This window comes from Copidosoma floridanum, unplaced genomic scaffold, assembly GCF_036245765.1.
Source record: "Copidosoma floridanum isolate Cflo_tuat_1 unplaced genomic scaffold, Cflo_Japanese_pri ptg000021l, whole genome shotgun sequence".
Taxonomy (NCBI): domain Eukaryota; kingdom Metazoa; phylum Arthropoda; class Insecta; order Hymenoptera; family Encyrtidae; genus Copidosoma; species Copidosoma floridanum.
Genome location: NW_028321898.1, coordinates 30,506,062 through 30,520,131, shown reverse-complemented (window position 1 = coordinate 30,520,131; position 14,070 = coordinate 30,506,062). Strand labels below are relative to the sequence as shown.

Sequence of the window (14,070 nt, the reverse complement as noted above, 5' to 3'; positions counted from 1 at the left end):
GCTCTTGACGAGTAATGAAATTTTCTGGCTGGAAAACTCGAGGAGCTATATATCTTGTCTCGTGCGCTGACTTTTTTTCCCCCCAACTAATTAACTTTTATTTTCCAAGAGAAAATATACCCTCGTACCTTTGTACAATTTCCATCTTACCGTAGCTCTCGATTTCTGTGCTGAAATATCTTCACTACTAATTTTCATCCTGTTCAGCCCATTAGCACCACTTTCATTTTGAAGTAACGAAATCCATTACACTATAATAGGATTCCCGGGGAGCCGCGCCTCGGTTAAAGCGTCACTCTCGCGTGCGTGAGGCGGACAATTAGAGGCGAGCTACCACCTCTCGCTTGGGCCTTTTTTTTTTTTTTTTTTTTGCTAACGAGACTCGGTACACTGAAACATCCCTCAAGACGTCGCGTCGCTCGGAACGTGATTTCACTCATTTTCCTCCTGCTAATTGGACTTGGCAGCGAATTTCCATCCGATTCCGTTTTCAATCAAATCCGCTTCCCCGTCTTAAGCAAAGAGATTGTTTTGTTTTCCAACTCAACAGTAGCATTTCTCGTATCAAGGTGATAAATCATTTTAAAAAAAAGTATATTTATTTAATTTTAGTCGAAGGCGCAGATGGGGGGGGGAGGGAAATTCCCCGACTGCGAGGGGTACCAAATACTCTGGGCGCGTTGAAGCGACACCGTGAAAAAAGCGAGTTTATTCAAGCGTCCTCATAAATATTTATGCACCGATGCCGTCCTCGGCTGATTACGAGATGATTCATATCGTTTTGTTTGCTTCGAACGAGCCCCACCATATTTACGTTGAATCCCTATATACGTGGAACTTTTTCCTTATACCGCGGTACAGTTTGATAAAAAGTGTACTCCAGGAGGACTGCGCACGTATACGTATCTTTCCGTAGTAATTGGTGAAGCTACTCTTGCGGACCGCGAGCAGAGAAAGGACGGACTGTAGGGCAGCTTTCGGATGAGTTCAGGGGAAAAGATGAATTTTTCATTCGTAAGGTGTTTTATTTTTGGAAAGTTGGGGGAATACGCGTATACGCGCCGTTTTTTCCTGATGGATGAAAAAACTTGGTGTGGGTGTACCGCGTACGTAGGGCCGAAAACCACCGTGACTTTTTTATGCCCAATTAGATGATCTCGTCAATAAAACACCGAAGGTCCAGGTGTACATGTATACCAGATCGTAAATCACGTACGTTAAATGCTCCGTGTATGTTTACACGGTGGTACGGATGTACCGACACGGCTATGAGATCGGGAATAACAAGGAGCGTGGCATCAATAATAAATGGTCCGATCGACGGTATGGGATATGCCAGTGAGAATCGAGCCGTGTATATACCCTATGCCGAAATAAAAAAAAGAAATAACAAAAACATGGAGGCCAGAAACAAATTTATCGTAGTATATCAGCACGTACCTATACCAACCGAACGAGGCCCACCCGAGGGGAAGGAGATAACGCGGTTAACGTCCATCACACGTGGTTGGTTCATCAATTGATAGTGAGCAGAAGCCCGTGCACGTGGGGCTGAATGTTTGCACCCAATTTGTTTTTTTTCCTCTCCCTAACGCACGCGCCGTGGCGTGCATAAATCGCCGTGGGAAGGGGAGGGGGTGAGAAGAAAAAAAAGGCACGCGCACGTGTTGTACGCACGAGGTAGAAGAAAAAAAATCCAGCTGTATCGATTCTTGAGTGCACAGAGACGGAGATGTAGGATCGGAGAGGCTAGCAACAGTGTATACCCAATGCGCACACCTATATACGTACTGGACGTGTTTGCTCGCCCGCGTGCTTGCATTGTCGCGTGAATGGAGTACGGGAGCGCGGCCGATGCGTCGCCGACGAGTGTATCAAAACCCACGTCTCTCTTGGTTTTTACAGCGAGTGGGTTTTTAAACGAGGTACAAATAGTAAAACTTTCTCCTACGGGGCATCGTTTACAGTACAATCTTGTCTTTTTGTGAATTTAACCACGCCTTTTTGTTTCGTTCCCAAGGATACCTTGGGACTGTATAGTGTTATTTATCTCTTTCGGCTGATTTTATATCCTTTTCATGAATACCAATGAGATATTATTTATTGCCGGTGATAAGTAACAAAAAAAAAAGAATCACTTTTTGTTTTGTTTCAGCACCACGTCGGCGACGATCTCTCCCTGCGCGGGTCCTTGGTGTAAATTTAGGTGAGAAGCATAACAAATCCTTCCATTTATAAATCACGTCCCTCGGAGCGACGCCCACACCTCTTGCGCGTAAATTGTCGGGTTGGCTCTCAAATCCTTTAAAATTGAAAGGCGCAGAGCACTCGGTCACCCCCCGATGATATTATCTCTCTCTCTTAAATAAATTTCCCTTTGAAAGCTCCGATCGGTATGGAAAAAGAAAACGTCTCGAGCAAATTGAAAAACTCGTCAACAGCGGTACACACGACGGAGGAGAAGGAGAACAGGGTATAGTGCGAGCATTCTGAGTTTCCCCGGACTCTCTCGTGTGGAGTTGCAAAGCTTGGGCACACAGGACCGGGCGTAATCAGCTTTCTCGTCTGGATTAGCGGGATCACCCTTGCCACGGCACAAGCTACGGGTGTGACCACAACCAGAGTGTCTCTCGGGAACTGGGAAACCAAAGTGGGAGTCTTTGTACGTCATTTGGAAGGATTGCGCTGAGGATTCACCGATGTACGCACCGAGAAAAGCAGTATTTTTTTTTTTTTTTTTTTTGCCATCACAATACCACACATCTCGTTAATCTACGCAAAGCAATTACAGAGCTCTTTCGCAAGAAACAAGATCCTTACCCGAAATCACGTTAGTCGCGCATTAATTCAGCAACCCATTAGGTTAATAGCCAGAGGGAGCAGAGCTAAGATTACACTTTTTGCAGTGCGCCACTTGGCGAGCAGACTCGCAAGAAATGACCATGAATGCTCAACGGCAGTAATTTGTTTCGCTGCAAGAAGTGCTGTACTCGCGCGGACACACGAAAGCTTTAGTCCAGGGTCCTTTTTTTTTTTTTTTTTTTTTTTTTTTTGTAACCCCCACCTTTCCTCTTGTTGTATTTAGTGGTGAAAAAAAAAGTACGCATTTAACGTGCATTTACTGAAATGTACGTACTTTAAGCTCTTTTTGGTTTAATCGTGAAATATATATATGTATATATTTCCGAACGGTACTAATGTGCTTTTTTTTCAAAAATTATTTTTCCCTACCCGTGAAATATGCTAATCCGCATAATTAGAACGTGTAACTATATACACATGCATGGATTATACGAACACGCGTGTGGGTATTAACTGGCGTCCAACGAAAAGCCAGTGCGTCTGACCACAGACCGACCTATACTACTTGGAAGAACTAAAAATCCCCCCGTCCGGTTCCATCAACGTATGGAAGAAAAAAAGAAAAAGAAAAAGCGTCACATCTCTTTTGACAATCGCGATGACGAATAACAATGCAAAAGTTGTAAACCTATACATTTAATATACATATATTGCGATGGGAAATTTATGAAAACGAAGTGCGAGCTCGTTTCATTAGGCTAAGCGCTCCATTACGAAACGCGGTTGGGTCTACGTATACATATATGTACACACATATAGGCACTCGAATAAACAGTCGCTCGCACCCTCGCTGTACGTTTTCAGACAGCCGGCCGAAATGACGCTATGCCAAAGTGTACTCCCCCACTCGGAGGGAGGGGGGTGTGTGGGGCAAGTTTATCGCGAACTTTAGCAGACATTTGGCATTCCACCCCCGAAGCGAAATTAACTTCAGAGCCAAAGTTGTGTACTCCCTGCGCTCGTAAATTCGTGCGTTAGTATTGTCCCGCGATTGGTTACAGTTGACGAAGAAGGGCGCAGGTGTGGGTGCTACGGAACGACCCGTATTTGAGCCCTCGAGAATATTCGTATACGGATGGTTTCTCACGCTGCATAGAAGAAGAAAAGTTGGGCTTTTTTATTTCATGTACAGTTTTGTCGGGGCACAATTGGGTTGAATTGGCCTCGCTGCTAAGATTTCGTTGGGTTTGAAAAAAAAAAAAAAAAAAAAAAAAAAAAACGAGTCACCTTGGAATATACACAGGACTGGGGGGGGGGGGTTTAAAAATGTATCCAGTTGTACGCGAGCAAAGTAATTAGCGCGACTGGATAAAATGTTCACCTTAATTGAACTCGTGGTGATGGATTGAAAAGTTTCCTTTGTCTGCCGGGTTTCTTCTCCATGGGTAGGATGAGGGGCTTCGCGTAACTAGATTTAGCGTGTACAAACGTCTCATTATGCAACTACTCGCCGACTGGGGTATGCGTGTCGGGGCCCACGAAATTAATTGCCTTGGCTCGCGGAACTTGCGCTGTTGAATTTATAAACTTGGCTTCATCGTCACAGTTTGTTTGTTCGGTGTCTTCGTCGCGTTGAATTACCCGCGTACGTGCGCGCCCGAGCACATACGGTGGAAAAAGTTGACGAAACGAACGAGGCAACGCGTCAGTGACTATACGCTTCTTTGTGATAAAATATGCTTTCAAACAAAATGGTTATGACACATTTTTAGGTTTGTTTTTAAGAAGCTTTTTTATTTTTTCACACCTCTTTTACGTACAAGGTATATTGTTTTGTTGAACAAAAAAAAGAACCGATGCATAAATATTACCGATACTACAGGTAATTGTTTCTAGCGATAAATGAGATAATGATAAACGCAAACCACCCGATGTTCGCGAACTTTTATTTGTCCTCTCTGTTAAGCTTCCCAGTGAGGAACAAAAAAAAAAAAAAAAAAAAATCTATTGTCAAGCTTGAAAAAGAAAAAGGACCGTGATTTCCCGCAAATCGTCGCTTACGCGCTACTTACAGCAAAGTTTCTTTCTCCTCTGGCGAAAAGCGGCGCTGCGTCGAATGGCAAAAAGAGAATCAGCCGGCAAACGCGTGACGAGAATCCTTTGTTCCATCGGATGTACTTCCCGGCGCTCAGCTCGGATGGAGACACGCTTTTTTTTCCGACTGACCCCTTTATTTAGCACCACGACCGAAGTGGCCCGTCAAAATTGATTCGGGATCAACGATCCCCAAGCACATAACCGTGCCACCCCCACTACACACGCCTCCCCCGCAAAGTGCAGACCGAACGTAACCGGCACCGCTCGCTTTAACCGTCAAAGCAAGCTTTGAGCAGACTCGGCGAGAAGTATATATATACATATAAACCCCTTCGTGTAATGGCTCGGGTGTGGATTTAATGGTTGCAGGGGCTTTTTGCGCCTCCGATCTGTTTGAGATTCGCGCGGTCCCACGGCAAAGCGTTTCGGTTCTTCGAGCGGAACAACTTATTCGCGGAAACTCAATGTGGAGACGAAGGAAGTTACGGGGAGCTAAAACTGCTTCAAAGAGTAGCTGCTTTTGTTTCCATTGTAAGGATCCTCCGCGAAGCTGCTTATCATCACGTTGACTATTGTTGTTTTTTTGTTTTTTTTTCCTCGCGTCCCAAGTACCCGCGATCGCGAAAATATAATCGAGGCGTCGCTTCCACGCCAACGAGTTTTCTCGAGAAGCGATACCGGGGTAGGTCACCCGACGGAAAAGAGTCGGTGGAGATGAAAAGAAGCTGGAAGAGGGGAGAAGAGCCGAAAAGTTGGAGTACTCCTAACCGGCAGAATGGACAGTGTGTGTGTGTTCGCGTCCAGGAGTCGATCGATCTTCCTCCTCCTTTACACAGAGGGGGGCCGCGCACATGTGTATATGGGTGGAGAGGCTCTGCGCGTCAGATTTTCAGGTCAGAAGGTCGCGGGCTAAATGACGTAAAAAGAGAGAGAGAGAGGCGTGCAGGGCGCGAGGGAGGATATTTTTGCATCCGTCTGTCTTGTCTGGGCTCCCAACCGAGTCCCGGCGTGCAGTTGGCTCGACCGTACAAAACCAGATGTGCACATAATCATGCAAAACGAGACGAGTTTCTCAAGCGTCTACCGGTGCCCGTCGATGCAACTCGAAGAGTCACTCTATCCCATCCCGTTACCAATACACGGATGATTGTTACAGCGTAGTAATGACAAGCATCAATAGCATTCAGATAAAACGGCTGAAAGAAGAAAAAGTAGGCTTAAACAACAAATTTTACAAAATTTCGAATGAGCGCCAAATTGAAATTGGGGTTGTTGCTTGGCGCTATATTACCTTGATGTTAATTTTGTTTTTGTTTGTTTATCTACAATATAATTGCTCGGCAAGTAGAGAAGTAAAAATGTTGGTTACACCCAGTGGGTGTATATCCCCGTAATTACATTTATAGACCGGGACAAGGGAGAATATACATTTCATTTGATTAATTACGGCGCGCCACTACGCGTGAGCACACTTTGGCAGTATATATACTTTTGTTTTTCCAGCTAATTGTCCGGAGCTTAATGAGATTGAATTATGATTAATCACATGGGAGGTTTTTCTTTTTTTTTTTTTTTCTTTTACTTGCTACGTGTACTTAATTAGATGTGCGATCGATGAGGGGAGAGAGGTGAAAATACGTACACGATACGTTGAAAGCTCGGTGCGTCACAGCTGCCGTATAGGCTTCGCGCAAACACTCAACGCGGGATAATCGCCCATCGTGGCCTTTAAACAGTCTCAAATATTTGGGTCAGAAGGGCAAGTGCTACAATATTAGTGTTGATCGCAGAGAGCTATGAGGTAATATGGTGAGCCTTTAGACCATAGGTACATCTACCCCCGTCTGATTAACCGTAGTAGGTATTGCTTGGGACGCGAATTATTGAATTTTAGTATTATTAACTTTGAGGATCATTGAAAGGGCCAATGGTACGGCTGTACGAGACAATCTCAACTTGAGCGTAAATACACGGCGCCAAGATGTTGGAGGGGTAAAGGCAGGATGTTTATATCAATCAAACTTTGGTAACTTGGGTGACTTTGGAGTCCTCCTGCCCCCCGCGCAAGAGACGCCAAAACAGATAGTCGCTCGCGAAACTTTACCCCCCCCCCTCCCGTTGAGTTCAACTTTGCGTGTAATCGCGCGCAGACGTCGGTGTATGATAATCAAATTAGACGATCTCGACCGTACATGGGGGGACACGTTGGAGTGATTTATACATTGTCTTTTTTTTTTAAGTAATTTCATTGGAGACTTGTTATTTTACTTGGAGACATTGAGCTGGTCCGAAAGAAAGATTTTTTTCTCCCAAGAATAACAGTAATGGAAAAAAAAGAAAAAGAAAAAGGATTCATTGGAATCTGTTCGACAGCGGTAGGATACCAAATAAATATATACAGCACGGGCCACGAAAATACCCGTATGTATATACTCCTGTATACGTCATTGTCGAGCTTATTGGGACGGTGGCGCTTTATTGAGTTATGAGAAAAGTTTGCGGATCCTCACCGGCACCAAAACACGGTAAAGTGTCCTAACCGTGTTTCGTGCCAAAATTTCATCGTCACAATCGATAAGCCATACAAGTGCCATTGATGAACGGCACAGTGGTCGAAGCAAATCTTTTTCACCGCCAAAAAAAAAACATGTACTCACACTAGCTGTGGAACAGAAAGAAAAAAAAAGAAAAGACCTCCATTAAATCGCCCAACGCACGTATACGCGCGACGGCGGGGCGTGTTGGTTCGCGCTTATACCGACTCCGGACTATTTGCCCTTTCGATCAAACGAACAAGCTCTCCTTTCGCGGCGCTGGAGTTTTCTTTGCCGCTTACAGGAAAAATCCATTAGCCCCCACTCGTCGTCGGAAAGGCGTACGAGTATATCCACGGCCGGAAACCTCCAGGATCGAGATTTCGCACACTGGACGCGGTACACACGAGGTATATTACATTTACAACTGCACGAGTCGTCGATCTGTACTCACACGTTTACGCACTCGGAAAGTGTTTCCCCCCCCCCCCTTGATTCGTGCAAGTGAAAACCCATCACACGCTTCACCTGAACATCGTGTACGACGTACGTCAAGTGCGTGTATACGGTAAATCAAGGGGTGAGACAACTCGGCGGGAAAGACACGTGGCAACGAAAACGAAAGGTATACCTACGCGCATCAAAGTTTCGATCACCCAATAACCAAAACGCGTCAATGTTGAAAGAAAAAAAAACTTACGCACGCGACGCGCTGGAAAAATTCGTTCCAATATCCGCATCGGCGAAATGATGGATACAAAGGACTGGGCGCGTGACCGTCTATCGCTGTGGCATCGATTTTCGATAGACAAACGCTCGGTATGGGTATAGTCTCGCATGGATACACGCGGTCCACGAGCCTCGGGCGAATCCAGATTCCACGGTATACACCTGCCCCCCCCCCCTCGGTGCACGCGACTGCGGCTACCATGGTATACACGTGCGCCCCGCGGTTTTCGATTTTCACCAGCAATCTAATCAACACAGATCACATCAATCGTTTTGGCAATTTTTAACAATGCGGACCTCCCGTGGCGTACCGTCTTATACGTATTGATCGATTGCGCGTCACCCTTCGTTTGGCCGATCTACCCGTTCGCCGTGTGTTTACAGATGCGCATCGGAGTCATCCGGCATGAATATTCATCGATGCGGGTACAGGTTATACATTTAAACACCGCGCTCGGGGCCAACGTGTCGTTGATTTATTCCCCTCGCAATTGTTATTTAAATCGTCCTTGAATATTGATACGCGAAAATGGGTGCAATTGATTCGGAAAAACCGTCGCGCGGATGTTCTTTCGGGCGGATTGTGCTTAACCGAATTGTGATACGAGGGAGCGTTGACGACGCCACTTTGTTTTGGCGCGGTTCGTCAACATAATTTTTTGTTTTTTCCACGGGCTCGTTCGCGAGATGTAAGAGCGAGGAAATTCATTTGACTGATTGCTCTCGAGAGATATATACGACGTGGGATGGGGGAAAAAAGTGTGTATGTGTGTGCGCTTCTTAAACTTGGAGGGTTGAAAAGTGGATTACGGTGCGATCGATGTTTAGCCGATCGGAAATGAAATGTGAGAATTTATTGCACCCCTACTTTGCTTGTCGTTTCGATGTTTTATTCTTTTTTTTTTTGGGTGGGTGGGTGGTTGAGGGATGGACGCGATTGAAAGTTTCGAGGGGGGGATTTTTTCCTTCCATCACTCGTTAACTTTCCGGGCTGTTTGTTTAAACGATGAATTTTTTTTTTTTTTCCTAAGTAAATAAGTTTTGTACTTTAGCGGGTACTTTGAGGAGAAAGGATACACCCACATGAAATTACAACACAACTATTTTTAAACACGATATGTCTTTTTTATCACGAGGATTGTAATATTACGGTAAAAGCAGATAGTTATTACAGATCTATATGTTGTAGTTGGGTACAACAGAGTAAGTCCATCTTTTGGAGTAATTTAAGGTACATTTTCTTGTATGTATTACAGTTACTAGAAAAGTTGACCAATATGTTGAAATTTTACAAAAAAAACTTTAAAGCTTTAAATGTACTCTTTGAATTTGTCAAAATTCCATTGACAGACAATTTTTACCAATTTCAACTGTAAATCTTTGCAATCGTCTTTTTCACCTGATATGACGAAACAAGAAAAACGGAGACAACATTTTCATCGGAGCGTTTCGTGAATTTAAGAGAAACAAGCTCCAGCGATCCATCAAATTTCATCTCGGCAGATGAAATAAAAAATCAGCTCACCGCTCGCTATACAGACAATGGAAAAAGCAGAAAACGCGCACGACGAAGCGTAAAAAAAAAAAAAAAAAAGAAGCTTCAAAGGGTCTTTTGCGCCAAGAGACGCTTTTCGAGTGCGTCACGTAGTTGGTTGTATATTCGGAGGCGGGAGTATAGCGAATGGAATTTTCGCCAGCTATTGCCGCTGGAAAATGCATTTTTCCGCAAAACGACTACCAAGGCTTCGAAATTTGACGAGTACGGTAAAGAGCTTTCGGGATGATAATGGAAAATTTTCTCCCGCAAAAGTCGCTTCTTCGCCTTATGAGTACGTAATTTCTTCGATATTTATACGCAATGAGCGATACATCATGCAGTGATGAGAGAATGGAAAAAAAAAGTCTATCCAAGGATCCAACAAAACTCTCGAAAGAAACAAGAGGAAAACAAGACGAATTGATTTTTCGGAAGCGAAGCACCGTCCGAGCTTGCGTTAGGGAAAGTTTCTAACTTTTGTCGATACGACTATTAAAATGGGATTCGCAATTACCCTCGATAACGATGGGAAAAACCCTTGGCCAATCGCCTCGTGTGGCTTGTTACAAAAGTAGTACGCCGAGGGGAAAAAGCTTTCGAAAGTTTTGCGTGGATTTTAATTGCCTCGCACACGCGCCACGGGAAAAGAGTTTTTTTTTTTTGTTGGTTTTTTTGTTTTCGAGACGCTCCAAATTGAGAAACTCTAAAAGATACGCTCGGCGTGGTTAGAAAAAAAAAGTTTTTTTTTTCTTTCCATTGACAAGATTACAGAAATCCCGTTGGGCGAACGAAAGCAGAGGTAATACGATTGTTATTCCATCGCGTCCGGTCGGCGAGAACCAAAGCGCGCGTGGCAAAACGAAAACGCTAGACAATAAATACGCGTTTTGTGATTCAATCGCCGTCGCGAGCGGGCGTTTAAATCCGATGCGAGTCCCTTTGTTTACGAGCCCATTGTTCGCCACGTGGGAAAAGCTCCTGTGCAGCTGCGAGCGAGTCTATGCACCGTAATTATAACATAAAAGAGCGCAAGACGCATACCTATACCTATTGGGTACAGCAACGATACACCCATCGCATGGATGTAGTATACGAAAGCGGATTATGAAAAAAGTTTTAAACTGTTTGCATGTACGGCTATACCCGTACCCGTACATCTACATACACATATATATATGTTCAACAAGCGGTGGTGATGAAATATTTCCATCCATGGTAGGGGGAGGGGTTTACGGCTCGGTTAAAGTGGAGGAACGAGCACGGAAGAAAAAAAAAAAAGTAGTTCCAGAGGGGGTGTCTATTAGCCGGTAAAGTGGTGATGCCCGCGGTGTATACGGAGCCAATAAGTGTCACCGTCAGTAGTGTAGACTAGAGCGCGTGCAATGGAAAGAAAAAAAAAAAAAAAAAGCTTTCGCTGTCTTTTGTCCTCTTCTTTCTCGGTCGCCGATTTATTTGCGGTCCAGTTAGCGCGCTTCCGGGGCTTGCCTGCGGGGCAATTTATGGCTCCGACGATTATACCGCGTGTACGGGAGAACCGTGTGTTGCACAGCTCGCCGGATCGGCCCTGGATGTTCAACGAGATTTATTATTTTCATCCTTCTGGTTGGGTTGGAAAAAATCGCGCCATGTTCTTACAAAGCCGCGATACTTTGTAAAACTTGGCGAGGCAACTGAGAAATATGGGGCGCTCTTCATTTTTTTTTTTTTTTCCCAGCTTGTCGAAAAGGGAGGGATGAAAGATACTTTGCGGAAGCTCGTACTGCTCGTGTCTCGTGTACGAGTGTGTATGTGCACTTCCACCTGTCCCGGGAGAAAAGCGTCGTGTACCGGACGAGAGCTTGCAAGCTCGGGTCTCACGTGGCAATCTCGCCCCGACAGTGGCTTGCTTCTTTTTTCCACTTCACACAGATACTCTCATCATTTTTTCTTGTTGTCCAGGGGAAATAAAATTTACTACCGCAGGAGGTCGAGTCCAATCTCGAGAATTTCAATAAGCGAAATCAGTCGAACGAGAGCTTTTTCGCACCATTTTGATCGATCACCCGCGAGACCGCGAATAAGAAAAAAAAAATAGACTTCTTGCGCAACGTGGCACCCGAGTGGGGAGAACATATATTATACAGAGGGAAAGCGATTAATTAAAAACCCGTTTCCTCGTATCGATACCCACTCTCGAGCTGCTGGAATTAAAAGAGAAGGAGAAAGAAAAAAACACTCGACTCGCCGAGAATAGAAACAGACCGGTTGTACTTTGAATCGGAAGAGGGAAATGGGGGGAGGGAGCGTTAATTGAGGTTTTTTCAAAGTTTCGAGTTTGAAAAGTTGTTGCCGAGGCTTTTAATCGAGTTTTCGATCTGCTCTGTTTCACCAACGAGCCGTCGTATATTGTTTTTCCTTCTCTTTACACCGTCCCTCTCGCGGCGACAGCTCCTCCCTCCCTGTACATACACCCGTGGCGTTGTTTTTTACACTTATTTACAACAAACATTGCGTCTTATCGCTTCGTCGGGGGTAATTTCATTCAAATTAAAAGTCACCCCCAATCAAATCGTAAAAACACGCCGTTCGCTTCGTACTTTCTCGTTCCGCAGTTATTTATTTTTTCCCAAGGGACCCGTTGCGCGTGTTTTTCTTTCATTCGGCGCGATACTTACCAAAGTCGTCTACGTATGTTTTTGTTGGCGATAGCTCAAACAGCACTTCGTTCCCAGAACATCATCATCAGCGTGAAAGTAAAATTACAGTACAAATATGTACGTGTAAATACGCGGAAAAAGATAAATACACTTACCAACGAGTTTGATTAATCAGAGTACCATAGTAACGGGTACGCTTTACTTACCTGCTGATGAGCTGCTACGCTTTCACGTGACAACCACTACACGGAGCCGAGGTAAATTCTACTCCAAAGTACACTGATACTCGAGCTGATTACCACAAAGTACTTTTCCACGTATATGTACTCGTGTGAATATTTCAAGACTATAACTAGGAGCACGTATTACACGTTTTCTACTTTAGATATCTTCCTATGATCATTACGATTTTTTTGCCACATTTATCCAGTAATTTGTATACCGAACGGTAATGGAGAGTATAACAGCTCTCGCATTACGTACAATTTTTTTTTTTTGTTTTGTTGGAATTGGTTGCAACTTGCGTGCCATTTTCACGTGGTGCTAGTATTTGTTTATAATTCAACGACACAGTGGAGCTTTTTTTCCGATGAGGTAAATTTTTAAAACTTTTTGTTAGTAACGAACAATAGAGGCGAAACTTTTTCTTTCGAGGGCCAAAAGTTTCTTTCCAAAGAACTTTGCGGGTGAGTTATCCTTTTAAAATTTCATACGACAAAAATATTTTTCTTCAACCATGTACACCACATTGTTCGCGCAACTCGCCGGTCACAAAAGAAAAGAGCGTTACATAATCATCTTATGTAAAATAATTTTTATACTTGATTAAGAAACCTTTTATTTATTTTTTCATTTTTTTGTCCAAGAATATATAGATTTTATTGGTATAGATCGATGACAAGGAAGTGAAACGATAACAATAAAAGGTGACCTATGTATTTCATGGGGGTGCGTAAGTATGTCGCGTGTCATCGATTATTGAATACACTAGGCAGAAGAGCACGTGGGGGTGGAAAACAGCCGTGGGTCAAAAAATTCTTGCCTCCTGTGAGGTTTGAACTCACGACCCCTGGTTTACGAGACCAGTGCTCTACCACTGAGCTAAAGAGGCGGCCTGCTCAGCTTCCCGAAAGCATATTACGCGTTCGATCGTGGGGGGGAAAGCAACCAGTGAGCGCACTAATCCGATCGAATGCTTGCACTTTATGGAACGGCTCGATGTAATCGCTTCAGTCTGTCGATTGGGCCATTTTTTCCTTATGCGAGTGTATAATGGGAAAGAAAAAAAAAATGCACATATTGAAAATGAAACGGATTTTCGTGCGATTGCCAACGTTTTAATTATTCACATAGAATGAAAAATTATACGTTTTTCACGAAAATCCACGTATTAGCTGCTCAACAATGAGAGTAGAGCGATTATTTATTCGATCAGCGTTGCAACCAATGTTTTTAACGAATAGTTGTATGGAGCGTGAGGTGGGCCACACGAAACGACGAAAGGACTATTGACAAAATCGATGTATTATTCAGCCAGTATGATGGAAAAAAAAAGAAATACTCACGCCAGACTGTAATGATAACAAAAGGAAAAAAAAAGATAAAATCCATCATTATTTTTTGTTCGGCTTACTTTTTTGGGTACCTACCACCTATCGAGAAAAAAAAAAAAACGACACAAAGGCGTCTATGAACACCAAAGGTCTGCTATACAGTCGAAATTTTCATCACGGCC

The 14,070-nt window shown here is 43.9% G+C and overlaps 1 non-coding gene across 1 annotated transcript; it reads right to left on the bottom strand.

Annotated features, from left to right (window-relative positions):
* Positions 1–13,374: 13,374 nt before the first annotated feature.
* Positions 13,375–13,446, bottom strand: TRNAT-CGU (transfer RNA threonine (anticodon CGU)). The gene has a single exon. It is a non-coding gene; the product is annotated as a tRNA-Thr (tRNA).
* Positions 13,447–14,070: the final 624 nt, after the last annotated feature.